The following is a 14277-nucleotide window of genomic DNA, read 5'->3' as shown; positions in this document are numbered from 1 at the left end:
CTAAAAGTCTTTCCTGAATAGTATAAATAGTGTTATTTTGGTCAAAAATTAACATAAAGTTGTAAAATAATGAGTTAAAAGTTGAAAACAATGTCTTTGTGAGTCCAAAATTTAATAAAAAATGTTGCCTGAATAGTATAAATAGTGTTATTTTGCTAAAAAAATTAATATAAAGTTGTAAAATAATAAGTTAAAAGTTGAAAAATGTCTTTGTGAGTGCAAAATTTAATAAAAAATGTTGCCTGAAGAGTACAAATAGTGTTATTTTGGTAAAAAAAAATTAACATAAAATTGTAAAATAATAAGTTAAAAGTTGAAAAAATGTCTTTGCGAGTCCAAAATTTAATAAAAAATGTTGCCTGAATAGTAAAAATAGTGTTATTTTGGTAAAAAATTAACATAAAATTGTAAAATAATAAGTTAAAAGTTGAAAAAATGTCTTTGCGAGTCCAAGATTTAATAAAAAATGTTGCCTGAATAGTATAAATAGTGTTATTTTGGTAAAAAATTAATATAAAGTTGTAAAATAATAAGTTAAAAGTTGAAAAAATGTCTTTGCGAGTACAAGATTTAATAAAAAATGTCTGAATAGTATAAATACTGTTATTTTGGTAAAAAAATTAACATAAAATTGTAAAGTAATAAGTTAAAAGTTGAAAAAATGTGTTTGCGAGTCCAAGAGTTAATAAAAAATGTTGCCTGAATAGTATAAATAGTGTTATTTTGGTAAAAATAAAAATAAGGTGTGAAAATGTTTGACATAAAGTCAAAGTTTGGTAAAAAATAAGTTCGAAATTAAGTTAAATAGCACACAGTAACATACATTTACTACTTAAATCAATAATCAAAGGGTCCTAGGTTCGTTACCCCGTGATAAAAGCAAATGGTGAAAACTGTAGGCCCCGTCCCTGATAGCTCTCCTTTCTTCATAGTACAGATAAAAAAACCCTGCGCTAAAGCGTCCTGTGCCTTGGGGCAACCCTGAGCGGAATATTAATTGGCGGCGGAAACCAGTTCTACAAGCGACGCATAGCTTCAGAGATTTGACCGTTGCTGGGCATTCCAGACATCCTTTGTTGTCTGGTTCAATCCCTCCCCTGCCCTACAGTATTGCATACCTTTCCCCTGTTCTTGCGTACTGGTTAACCTTGGGAAAAAAAACCGGTTCTGAAAATCTACCGACGCGTTCTCTGATTGGTCAAACTGGATCGTTCTTTGTTCTGACGTTGTGACGTCATTTGACCTTGAACGCACACTCCCCCAAATTCCTTTCTCCTCTACCTGCGCGGAGTTCACAGTCTCCTGTCTGGCATCTCGTACCATCGTCTTTAATAACATACATTATTACAATAACATACATTATTACATAGTACTAATTATTACCGTTGCATATCGCGGGTTCGAGTACCGGGACCGTCCCCAATCGTAATTGAACCTGTACCTACACCCATTACCACCGTTCATAGCAGTTCATAAACCATAAAAGCTTATTTTCAATACTATAAACATTAATTAATAACATTTTATACATTACATACTTTGCAGTAATGAATATAAAACCATATGCATAGCGTTTAGTACCTCTAATTACCTTCTATATACATATTTTTCATAAAATAAATAATTATATATTCATAAAAAGTTATAAACAAGCAAATACATAAATGTAAAGTAATCTAATAATACGCTAATTAGTTCTAAGTACATGCGAATGCGTTCTAAGTACGTGCAAATAAATTATAAGTACGTGCAAATTAAAGACCACCCATGCAGCAACATCCACTAGCGTAGATCAATACTACTTTTATTGTTGTTAATTTAATTTGTTATTCTACAAATGTCTATTGTCATTAATCTTAATCTCTGTTATTTATTTTGTGATTCTTGTGGTATGTGATATTTAAACCTATCACTGATAATGTCAGGATAGTAACTCGCCTGTATGTACATATCTTGTAAGGGCTGTTGACATGGGAATTACAATTGTGTTTTGTCTTTACTTTGGAGTTTGGACTTTGGAGTTTGGAGAGAGTGATGAAGTGGATGGTGAAAAATGGCGTTGAGCTTGTGTTCGGCTACGAGGTTTTTCGGATCGTGATTGTGTTATCCGGTTTTTATTTCGTAGTTATTACGTGTTTGACTATAAAATACCTCTTGTGAGGTATTCGAAGTGAAAATTAATTTGGATTTATTAACTTAGTGTGTGTATTTGTGTAAATAAGAGTATAGTAGTGGTAACGATAAACTGACTCACCTGAACGCTATAAATCAATGTAATGGTGGAAGAAGCAACCCTATGTGCTGCTGATACCCTATTAGCATTAAGCGGTGGTGAAACTCTCGTCTTTCTACAGACTAACATATCAAGAGTGAATGACGAGGATGCTATCATGAAAGGGGTGGAAGAAGAACAAGAACATCGTGCACAAAAGAGATCGGCGGATTCAGAATCATCTGCCCAACCAGATAAAATCATCCGATCGAACGAGAATGAAAATTCTCCATCACGACAGTACACATATGACAATGCACAATCAGGTCCATATATAGTACTGTTAGAGGGAACAGGAAAAAATATAGGAAAACTGTTCGGTGGCAGTTTAGGGAATAAATTTTGAAAGGCAGGACTAGACATAGAATTGATCGAACAGTGTGGTAAAAATAGAGTCCGTGTGACTTTTCCAAATGCAAAAGCTGCAAATGCTTTCACACAAAACGAAATGTATCATAAAGATTTACAGGTTCGAGCTAGAATTCCTCAAGCTCTTGTACAGCGAGACGGTCTTATTTTCGGAGTTGGCATAGATATCAGTGTACAAGACATTATGGATGGAGTGCATTCGGCGATCCCAGTCATCAGTGCGAGGCGTATGCAGAAGAAAGTATGGAATAATACGGGTTCTTTCGATCTGAGAGACACAAAATTAATATGCCTAACCTTTCAGGGTAATGTCTTACCAGAAAGAATACTAGTAAACAGCGAAATTTTCGAGGTCCGGCCTAGAACGAGGTCTGTCTTACAATGTCAAAACTGTTTCCGTTATGCGCACCAAAGTAAGAACTGCCGTTCAAAAGCAATCTGCGTCAACTGTGGAAAAGAAAAACATGGAGATTCCTGCACAGAAGTTCCTATTTGTGTCATATGTCGAGGTAATCATAGAGCTACATCCCCAGATTGCCCTCAACGACAAATAGAACAGCAAATACAGACGCGGATGGCGGAGGAAAACTTATCTTATTTTGAAGCTAAGGCAAAAATATTGGGGACATATAAACCACCTCTAACCAGAAGAGACATTTTGGCACCTCCATTAACTGCTAAACAATTTCCACCGCTCCCCTCTCACGCTGAGGTCATCCAAAGTACAATGGCACGTCCATTAATATCCGTGACAACTAGAGAGTCAATAACTCCTAAAATAGTTACATCCTCGCAACCCTCAATGCGTAAACAGAAAAATCACACGAGTGTGGGCAAAGATGGGCTGCACTCACGTAGAAGTAATACGCGGACACGAGAAACTCCAAAACCACCTAAAGAGCTATTTTATGAATCTTCATCACTTGACAGTTTATCCGAAGACGAGGAGAATACGCCATCACCCCCAATTGGACGAAATGCGCAACCCCAGTCTGGATCCAATCACATTGAGCAACATCCACATGAGCATAGATCATCAAATAGACAGATCATTTCAAATCCTCCGGCGGAAAATCTTCAGGCACTGTATAAATCGTTAATGCAAACTTTGCCAGAGCTGTGGTCGGCACTAATAAATATATCAGAACTTAGAAGACAACCACCACTACTTAAACATATTCATGAGCTAACAGGGAATCTCTTGACTGTTTTACAAAACTTAATTTCATAAATCCATTAATCAAAGGGGAAAAAATTAATAGTATATTGTAGGGAATGGAATTTTTAATTCAGTGGAATATAAATAGTTTTTCCGCACGTAAAAACGAATTAAATAAACTAATTGAGGAATCTCATCCTTTAATTCTCTGTTTACAAGAGACTAAAGGAAAGCAATACGAGAATTACAATCTAAAATATTATAATACTATAGGTCAGCCATTTCAACACAATGAAAGAGGTGTGAGCATACACATTCATGAGAGTGTGGCCCACCAAACTCTTTTTTTATACCCAAAAATTAATATAGTAAACAGATATCATGTAGAAATCATAGCAGTGCGCATAAAAATACAAAAAATTTATTTCAGTATTATTATTGTTTACATACCTTCGAATGCGTTATCTCAAAAAATACAACTACAAGATTTTCAAGGTATTCTGGACAATATTCCAGGCCCTTATATTTGTGTAGGAGATTTTAACGGGCATCACCCAATGTGGGGCGGTTCACGATCAAATCATTTAGGCCAGATTTTAGTGGACTGGATAGAACATAATAATTTTATCATACTTAATGATGGTTCGATAACACATATTCCTCGATCCGGAAATAATCCTTCTGTGATAGATCTAACCATAGTGTCTGATGAAATTTTCCCCCAACTTACCTGGTTAGTGGATGAGGATATGCGTGGAAGTGATCACTTACCCATACATGTTCAAGGAAGATTTATGTATAATGTACAGATCCCGCGAAATGCACCTCTCCTTAGACGCTGGAAAACTAACCTTATTGATTGGTCACTGTATTCCACAACAATTGACTCCTTGATATTATCAGAAAATTTACGATCTAATACTGATATCTCGTATTCTCAATTTATACAACTAATTACAAAAACTCTGGATATTGTAGGTGTACGTTCAAAAGGGCAAGATACACATAGATTCCCACAATTATATTGGTGGACACCAGAATGCGAGACTGCTAAACAGAATCGTAAACGTGATGAGAAAACATTTGCTAGCAGACCCACAATTACCCACAAGATTGCCTGGAAGAGAAGTCAGGCTCTTGCTAAAAAAGCTTTCAAAAAAGCCAAAAAAATAGCCTGGATAAATTATTGTAACTCTCTAGGAAATGCTGAACCTATAAAACTCGTCTGGAAAAAATTTAATTCTTTAAGACACCCGAAAGTAAGCAGGAAACAGACAATTGATGTAACCTGGAAAAATGAATTTCTCTCCATGATTGCGCCTCCTTCAGTAAATATAGAATATCAACCTCCTCTGGTTCCACAACAAATTTTTACAAGAGAGTTTCCAGCTGTGACTGTCATAGAATTACATAATATACTATATAGATTTAAAAATTCAGCACCAGGAATGGATGGAATTCCATACCAAGCTATAAAGAGCTTACCTAAAAGGGGATTTGATATTTTAGTCGCTATATACAATAAAACATATACCGGGGGTAGTATACCTTCAGAATGGAAAACACATGTAGTAATTCCTATATTAAAGTCGAATAAACCACCATCAAATGCCCGTTCCTAGAGACCAATAGTTCTAATTTCAGTATTGGAAAAATTATTCGAACGCACGCTACAAAAACGTCTTATGTGGACTTTAGAAAAACAACGATTCTTTCCCCCTACGCAAATTGGTTTCAGATTACAACATAGTAGTCAAGATGCCATTGCAATTCTCAACGCTGTAATTCAAAATAACATTGTTATGAATTCCTATTGTTATAGTTTATTTATCGATGTGGAAAAATCCTATGATGCTGTACTACTGATGCAACTTTGTCAATTACTAGAAAGAATAGATATATCTCCTATGATTCCCAGATTAATTTGGAATTTATATGCTGATCGAAAAATTTTTGTCTGGTTTCAAAATTCTATCCAGGGGCCTAGATTCACAATTACAGGAATTCCACAAGGAGCTCCACTCAGTCCTATACTATTTAATATATATATACACAGCCTCTACACAATGAACAATTGGAGGATTTTGAACTTATTCAGTATGCAGATGATTTCTGTTTTTACAGAATTACTCCACAAGCAACACAGGGATTAATAGACATGACACGTTTAATACATAAACTTCAAGCATGGTTTTATAAAGTAGGTTTATCTTTCAACCTTAATAAATCTCAAATTATGATTTTTAATTCTCGTAACCAAAATGTATTTCCTAATAATATTAATCATATTTCTGACATCCCAGTGGTATCTACATGTACATATTTAGGAATTCATTTCGATTATAAAAATAACTGGAAACTGCATATAGATTATTTAATAAATAGAGGGAAATCTGTCCTAAACATTCTTCGTGGATTTGCAACTACTAAGTGGGGTAGTCAACCCACAATTATGTTACTATTTTACAGAAACTGCTTTCGCTCCTTATTTGAGTATGCTGCTTTCAGTTACGGTGGTGCGTCCTCAAAACAGTTACAAAAATTGATGTACTACAACGCAAAGCATTACGAATTTGCTCTGGATTGATGAATTCTAGTCCAAACGTAAGTGTTTATATGGAAAATAGAGAGATGGCTCTATCCCATCGCCGCAAACAATTAACAAATAAATTTCTTTTTCAAACCTGGGAGAATCATAATCACCCATTTAATTTGCTATTTGAAACACAAAAAGAGTGGGCATTTATGAATGTTATAGATCCGATCAACCCGAAATTTTATTTTCTTCATTGTTATTGTATGGATCCTGACGCGTACCAAAATTCTTTCACATATCATTCACCTCCAGTATATAAATTAGATTTGCCTCTTTATGCTCAGGCTAACGTCCAATTTTTAGATCATGGTCAGCACGCTCGGTATAGAGAAATATGGCCAGATTTAATTTTTATATATACTGATGGCTCCAAAAAATTTCAGGATGTAGGTTGTGCGTTTTATATTCCTGAAATGAATCAACACGAAATATTTAGGTTACCAGCAGACACTACAATTTTTACAGCAGAATGCTATGCTATTTACCGTGCATTAAATTATTCCATACAAAATAACTATAAAAAATACTCATTCTAACAGATGCGTTAAGTGTCTTACAGGCACTAACTTCATCATATCCTCAACTATGTCGTCAATCTATTTTCATTATATTGATTATACAATTAACTCAACAAGCACAATCCAAAAATATTACTGTTCAGTTTACATGTGTCAAGGCACATCACATTAACCAGAGTAATATTATGGCAGATATGTACGCTAAGAGAGCAAGGGATTTACCTCAAATATCTTTCATCAGACTCCCTTATACAGATCTATTACCTAGAGTTAAAATTAAAATAAAAAATCACTGGAAAATTTGGTGCAAGGAACAATTGACGATGGTAGGTCATACATATAAATGGCTAGCGGAATTTGATGCAAGCCAACCATGGTTCCACATATGTCCTCTTCCAAGACAGGTTATAGTTTTTATTAATAGATTGCGAACTGGTCACGTACGTACACCAGCACATTTAGCGAAAATAGGTATTATACATCAACAAAATTGTACATGTGGTAAAGATAATCCAGATGCCCAACATTTATTTTTGGAATGTGATCAATTCTCTCAACAACGAAATATATTATATAAAAATCTGATAAGGTTAAAAATTCCATTACCTATATCTTTACTTTCTCTTTTATCTGATTTATCAATACCAATTATTTGGATTTTATATGGATATGCTCGAAAATGTCAAATCGAATTATAAACAGAACACAGAATGTAAAAGTGTAAAAATTGAAAATTGATTAGTGTCATCTGTTGTGTATTGTAAGGAAAAGTTGTGTACCAGAAATCCCATACAACAGACTACTGCTGTCCCATAGTACAAATACAGAAACATTGGCCAAAGTCGACAGTGTTTTGTCTGACAGGGTCAGAAGAAGAAGAAGAAGAAGAAGAAGATGGAAAGAGTGATCAAGCTGCTAACGCGTCGCGAAAATCGGAACAAGCAAGTTGTTGGTTTTGTAACGTCCGATTTATTTTTATTGTATTTTTGTACTTGTAGACTGCAAACTGACATAAACTATCATAGATTTCCAGCCGATAATTGCGTAAGTAAACAGTGGATTCATGCTTGTAGACGAAATATAAAATAGCAAGTGTGCACACAAAATATTATCTAACATTCTTTTAACAAGACTAACCCCATATGCTAATGAAATTATAGGTGATTATCAATGTGGATTTAAACGTAACCAATCAACTACAGATCAAATTTTTTACATTAGACTGACACTTGAAAAAAAGTGGGAATATTATCAAAATGTCCATCAGCTATTCATTGATTTCAAAAAAGCATATGATTTGGTCAAAAGAGATAAATTATATAATATATTAGTAGAGTTTGGAATATCTAAAAAGCTTGTTAGTATGATAAAAGTATGCACCAGTGAAACAGAAAGTAAAATTCGTGTGGGTATTAATGTGTTTGACAAATTTACAATTCATGATTGGTTAAAAAAACAAGGAGATGCATTATCTCCATTGTTCTTTAATTTTGCCTTAGAATATGCTGTTAGGAAGGTAAGAGAAACTAAAGAAGGACTAAAATTAAATGGTGTGACTCAGTTGTTAGCATATGCAAATGATGTAGACTTATTAGGGGATGATATAAATATAATTAAGAATAATGCTAAAATATTTTTCAAAACTGCTAAAGAGATAGGTTTGGAAGTTAACAAGGAGAAAACTAAATATATGCTTACAGGCCGAAATCAAGTGTTGGGTAATAATTAAAATCTAATTATTGATAACATAATTCTTCATAAACTTTTGTCTTCTCGTTTAATATCTAAGAAACTAAAAGTTAAAATATACAAAACAGTAATTTTGCCTTTGAAAGAGGAACATAAATTGAGAGTATTTGAAAATAAGATCCTTAGGAAAATATTTGGATCTAAAAGGGATGACGAGACAGGTGAGTGGAGAAGGTTACATAATTTTGAACTACATAATTTGTATTCAGATGGAAGGCCTGTGTTGCTGCAGCCATGAACCTTCGGGTTTAAGAAGGCTAGAGAGTTAGTTAGTTAGTTAGTGTGCAGTGCTAATTATTGTGTAGAAGATTATTTGCGGGATCCAAAAGCAGAACTTCGGTATTTTCCACCAAAGAACGTGCTGAAGTTAACTGCAGTGCCATCGCTAAAATTACACCCAATTACTTTAGTACCAAATAATCAAGGAAATAGTGTAGTTCTCCTAAACACTTATATTCATAATATGATTCGCTTGTAGGACGTGGTGGTACGGTTTGCAGAGATGTACGCTACGAAAGGCATGCAATAAGGAAACGTGCTCTAAACAGGCGAAAGACTATGCTACCAAAAAAGAGAAAAATATATAGACGTAGGTATATACACAAACCGCAAGCAATGTTCTGTTGTTGGAAAACATATTCGATCGTTTACAAAGGAGAACCACACGTCTGCATTATGAAGCAAATAAATTTAAAATTACAAACAACATCTTTGAACCTGCTTAAACCAAATAAGAAAGTTCAAAATATAGAACGTAACCTAAGCGACAGTACTACAAGAAAAGTCACCAATATCTTGAAAATGTAGATTTCAATTACTAACACATTCATCTATTTAACAATAACAGATGTTAATTGTGATTTGTATGTTCACATTATTGTGATAAACTTTGTTGGAAATGTGCATTTCGAAGTGTAAAGATCGCGTATTGACTTTCACGCTACTGGAAATGAAACTCACTCGCGTCTTCAATTCCAGATACATAGCGTTGTATGCACGATGGTAAACATTGCATGAGGGTCATTCCATGTCAAATCATCCAGAATTTTGTGAAAATGTCACCCACCATCCCCGATTTTGATGAAATTCGGTATACTTATATAAGTTTTAATGCTGATTACAAAAATGACATTTTTTTTAGATTGGTCAAGGGATTCAGAAGTTACGCGCCTTTTAAAATCTCCGGATACGCCACTTGAGGCTCCACTTTGAATGACACGCAATACCTTAAAAATGATAGTATCTTCCCTCAGGTTTGCCGTAGAAACTTTCAGTTTCTTTTCTTTTCTTCAAAATTGTGTAAACTTTCATTTTAATAAGGTTTCAGATGATTGTATTAATAACCATGTATTTTTATGTATAGTTTCATGTATTTTTATATAAACAAAAAATGACAAACTTCAAGAGCAAATTTCGTGCAATGCCCCCCCCCTTCAATTTCCCCCAATTTTATATGTAGGTAGCGCAAAGTGTGTAGTATTGCGTGATGGAAAAATTGGGATGGACGGTTCAGAGACAGGGTGATAAAAAAAATTGATAATATTTCATTAAAACTTTTCTTGCGCTTTCGGTGTTGTCTGCCCACTATGTAAAGACCTGTCAGCATTTGAAAGCTGCAAACGTAGTGCAACATAGTACTTTGTGATTTTTTAATCTCTGGAAAGCGCGAGAGGGAACATTCTTGAATAAGAGAAGGAGTCGAACTAGTTCGGGTCGAGGGCCGAAGAGATCAAAGGTCTCTCTCTAAAGTGAATATTTCAGCAGTAACGGGTTTGGAGCGGTTAATTAGAAAAGAAATAAGCTGCACAGATCAACTGAAAATCAAAGTTTTGAGTGATGATTAGGGCTCGGAAGTTGAAGACCTATAAATTGCCAAAGAAAGACCTATAAAAAGACCTAAGAATGCAAAAAAAGAGGACCCAAAAACGGAACAAAAGACGTATAAATGTGATCCAAATTAATTAATAACTTCAGTTTTGATTACATATTTAATGAATAAAAAGAATGTAAAATTCTGGTGGGATGGAACACAGAGTGCGAGAAAACTGAAAGCTTCAAAACAAGAGAAAGTTGCCACTTACAGCGCGACCTTCCAGACAAGTTACGGTTGAAGGACCTTGTACCGTACCTGCTTCAGTCGTCCAAAAATGTTTTTCTCTCGTTTCAGGGATGGTTCAAATATACGAGGCGCATCCAGAAAATTAAGTTTCCCTATTTTTTCCCCGTGAAAGTAAACATAATGAGCCGTGTAAATTGCGCATGCGCAGCAGAGCTAAGACGTATCAATCATATGCCAGGCGAACAGATCCCGCCCGGCGCCAGTAGCGAGGCAGCAGTGGTCCGAAGTGGAAGCTCGTATTCCTTCTCCCGCCGCATGCCAGTAGCGAGGCAGCAGTGGTCCGAAATGGAAGCTCGTATTCCTTCTCCCGCCGCATGCGAGGTTCGGTCGGTGATAAAGTTCCTGAATGCACAAAGCATTGCGCCAATTGACATTCATCGTCAGCTCTGTGAGGTCTATGGGACGAACATTATGAGTAAGCAGATGGTGCGTCGCTGGTGTCGGCAGTTTTCGGAAGGTCGTCAAAGTGTCCATGATGAAGAGCGCAGTGGGCGTCCGTCCCTCATCACTGATGATCTGGTTGAGCTGGTGCGGCAGCGCATCGTAGAGAACCGTCGCTTCACGATTACGGAGTTAAGTAGCCTTTTTCCGCAGATGTCGCGATCCGTGTTGCATGAGATTGTCACGCAGCGCCTGCTGTTCAAAAAATTGTGTGCCAGGTGGGTGCCGAAAAACCTGACACCCGAACACAAAATGAGACGTTCACAATGCTCGTCCACATACGGCTCGGCGCACAGCAGCTGTTTTGACGGAATTTGTTTGATCATCCACCTTACAGTCCTGATCTGGCTCCCATCGATTTTCACGTTTTCTTGCACCTCAAGAAATTCCTGTCCTCCGGTGAGCGTTTTGGCAACGACGAAAATCTGAAGACGTCTGTCACACGCTGGTTCCATTCACAGGCGGCAGAGTTCTACGACAGTGGGATCCAAAAGTTGATACCACGATACGACAAGTGTCTCAATTCTGGTGGTTGCTATGTTGAAAAATAGCTGAACCTTTGCTGTACCTGTTGCCAATAAATGGTTTCCTGAAACTGTGTTGGTTTTTTTTAAAAAAATAGGGAAACTTACTTTCTGGATGCGCCTCGAATTTCTTTCTTTCTTTCTTTCTTTTCATTTCTTTACTACAGAAAGGATGTTTAAGAGGTGATGATTCGAATTGAGAATTGGCAGTAAACACGTAGTCGACAGAAGGTGAAGTTGCAAAAAACATAGCCGTTAAGACCTACACAAACGCTAAAAAAAGGACCCATAAGCCAAAAAACGCCGAAAAAGGCAAAAACGGACAAATAAAACCCACCTTTTTTCTGGCCTACAATGATCGAAAATGAACATATATTATGTTGGACCTCGTCTTCGGACACTAGGGAAAAATAGGATTTCTCCTCAACTTCCGAGCCCTAGTGATGAGTTAGTTGTTAAATCTAGATTTTTATTTTTTATTTGGTTTATTTTACTTCACTTTTCTGCCACTTTTGGCTAATTGCGAAGATGGGGATGAGTCATGATGACAATTGATTAATGGACACTCACAAACATCCATACCCAGCCCGGGATTCGAACCTGGGACCCCTGGCGATGTGTAGCGATGTGCTAACCACTCTGCCACGGATGCCGGCTATTAAATCAACGTAGAAAGAGTTTCTGCAGTATATTTGAGTCGAGTCAAACAAATTTCATAATGTGTCAGTATTCTTTCGGCATCCATTGAAATATGTACTAATACAGGGCTAAGGCCTACCTACCGACTGCCGGCCTCACTTCCACCTGCCGAGGCGGGAGATCATCCAACCTGTTACGAGGTGACGTGTGGTCAGCACGACGAACCTCAGTCATTTTTGTAAGTTTCCATAATTACGCTACTCAGAAGGAAAGTTGTTACGCTTCCTCTAGGAGACTCGAACCTGCGCGTTCCGTAGCCAGAGCCCAAAGCGTGACGTCTGAGACCGAACGGCCACGGGTACCAAGTACCTTCTGCGCGTTGCAACATGCCATGAATGAATATATGGATTATGATTCACAATCTCGGCTATTTATGAAGGTGGTGTTAGCATCACGTTCCGGCCCCCAAAATACTATTTTTTTGACCCCTGGTGAACCTCAAAGCAGTTTTCATGCAAGAACGTTGCTGAGAAAATCCCCCTCAAGACCAACCACCCTGGGAACAGATTCCTCCTCTTCAGCGTGACAGTCAGATTTTTTATACGGACTGAACCAACGAGGCTTTTTAAAGCACATATAAAATAAATTAAAGCCAGCAAAATAGTATTAAATCTGTACGATATCTTTAAATTATAATATAAGACGTGTATACAACATATCATATTATATTGATAATACAAAATATATTGATAAAATTTTTCATGCTTTGATAAGTATGCTTTACATTGAATAGCTTATTTGGGCATTATTTACATGACAGCTGTTCTCATTGATTGACGAAAAGATTGAAAGGATGTGCAAGGGCAAAAGGTCTGTCCTGCAAGTCGTAAATTATATTTTTCGCAAAATTTCTCAACAAGCGCACATAAGTAAAGTAACACTGTGCAATTGTTAAATAGTGTTGGCTACCTACGAGATGTTCAAAGTATTATTTTCGCGGGCGATGTTTCAACTTCAAAGCTAATAAATCTTATCTTGCTGTCAATATTCAATGAAGCAATACTTAGAAACTGAGTTCCGATTGTTTAATGGTTTTTGAAAGTTGCATACGTGATGATACGGAATGCGAGTGTGGAAGTAAGACCAGAGGCGCAACCACGAATGTTTGTCTGGAGGGGGCAAGTACCAGAATAAACGTACAAATAATAATACTAGTAACAATAATAACAACTACATTAATAATGGCATTATTATTATTACTAGTGGTAGTAGTAGTAGTAGTATCAAGTACATTATTATCCTCATGAATTACGCAAAGGAGGGTAGATGTCTGTGCTAAAGCATTTATTTGGAAACGAACGATTTGAAATATCTTTTCAACATCAGCAATTTTACATTAGCTAATAATGGAAAACAAGCACACACACTGTATTTTTGAATGGCAGAAAATGAATGATAAATGCATGCCGAAGATATTTTTTTGTACATATAACATGTATAAATTTCATGTACAACATATGTTTTACACATTATGCAACATGGAGCGACATAAAATAAGAAAATACATATGCAAAATGCAAACACTAAATTATTTACGTATTCAATGTTTATTCAATACATATATACAAAACATATTATTTAAATACATTACATTACAGAAAACAATTATATTGCGAACAAAGCGAGAAAGATAACTTTTAGATCCAATTTTTGCAATTGAAAACATCACATGGCGCTAAGACATTCTCTTTTTCACAACTTTTTTCTTTAAATTTAGATGTTTTGGCCACATGGCCGACTCCCGCCGCCCCCTAGCTACGGCTCTGAACTTGACGAGACTGAGAAAAGCAGGCATTGCAAGCGAAGCAAGCAAGTAAATTTTACGAAATGT

Source organism: Lepisma saccharinum, chromosome 25 (genome assembly GCF_977018435.1).
Source record: "Lepisma saccharinum chromosome 25, izLepSacc3.1, whole genome shotgun sequence".
NCBI lineage: Eukaryota > Metazoa > Arthropoda > Insecta > Zygentoma > Lepismatidae > Lepisma > Lepisma saccharinum.
The sequence above is the reverse complement of the archived record's forward strand: the minus strand, read 5'-3'. Positions refer to the sequence as shown.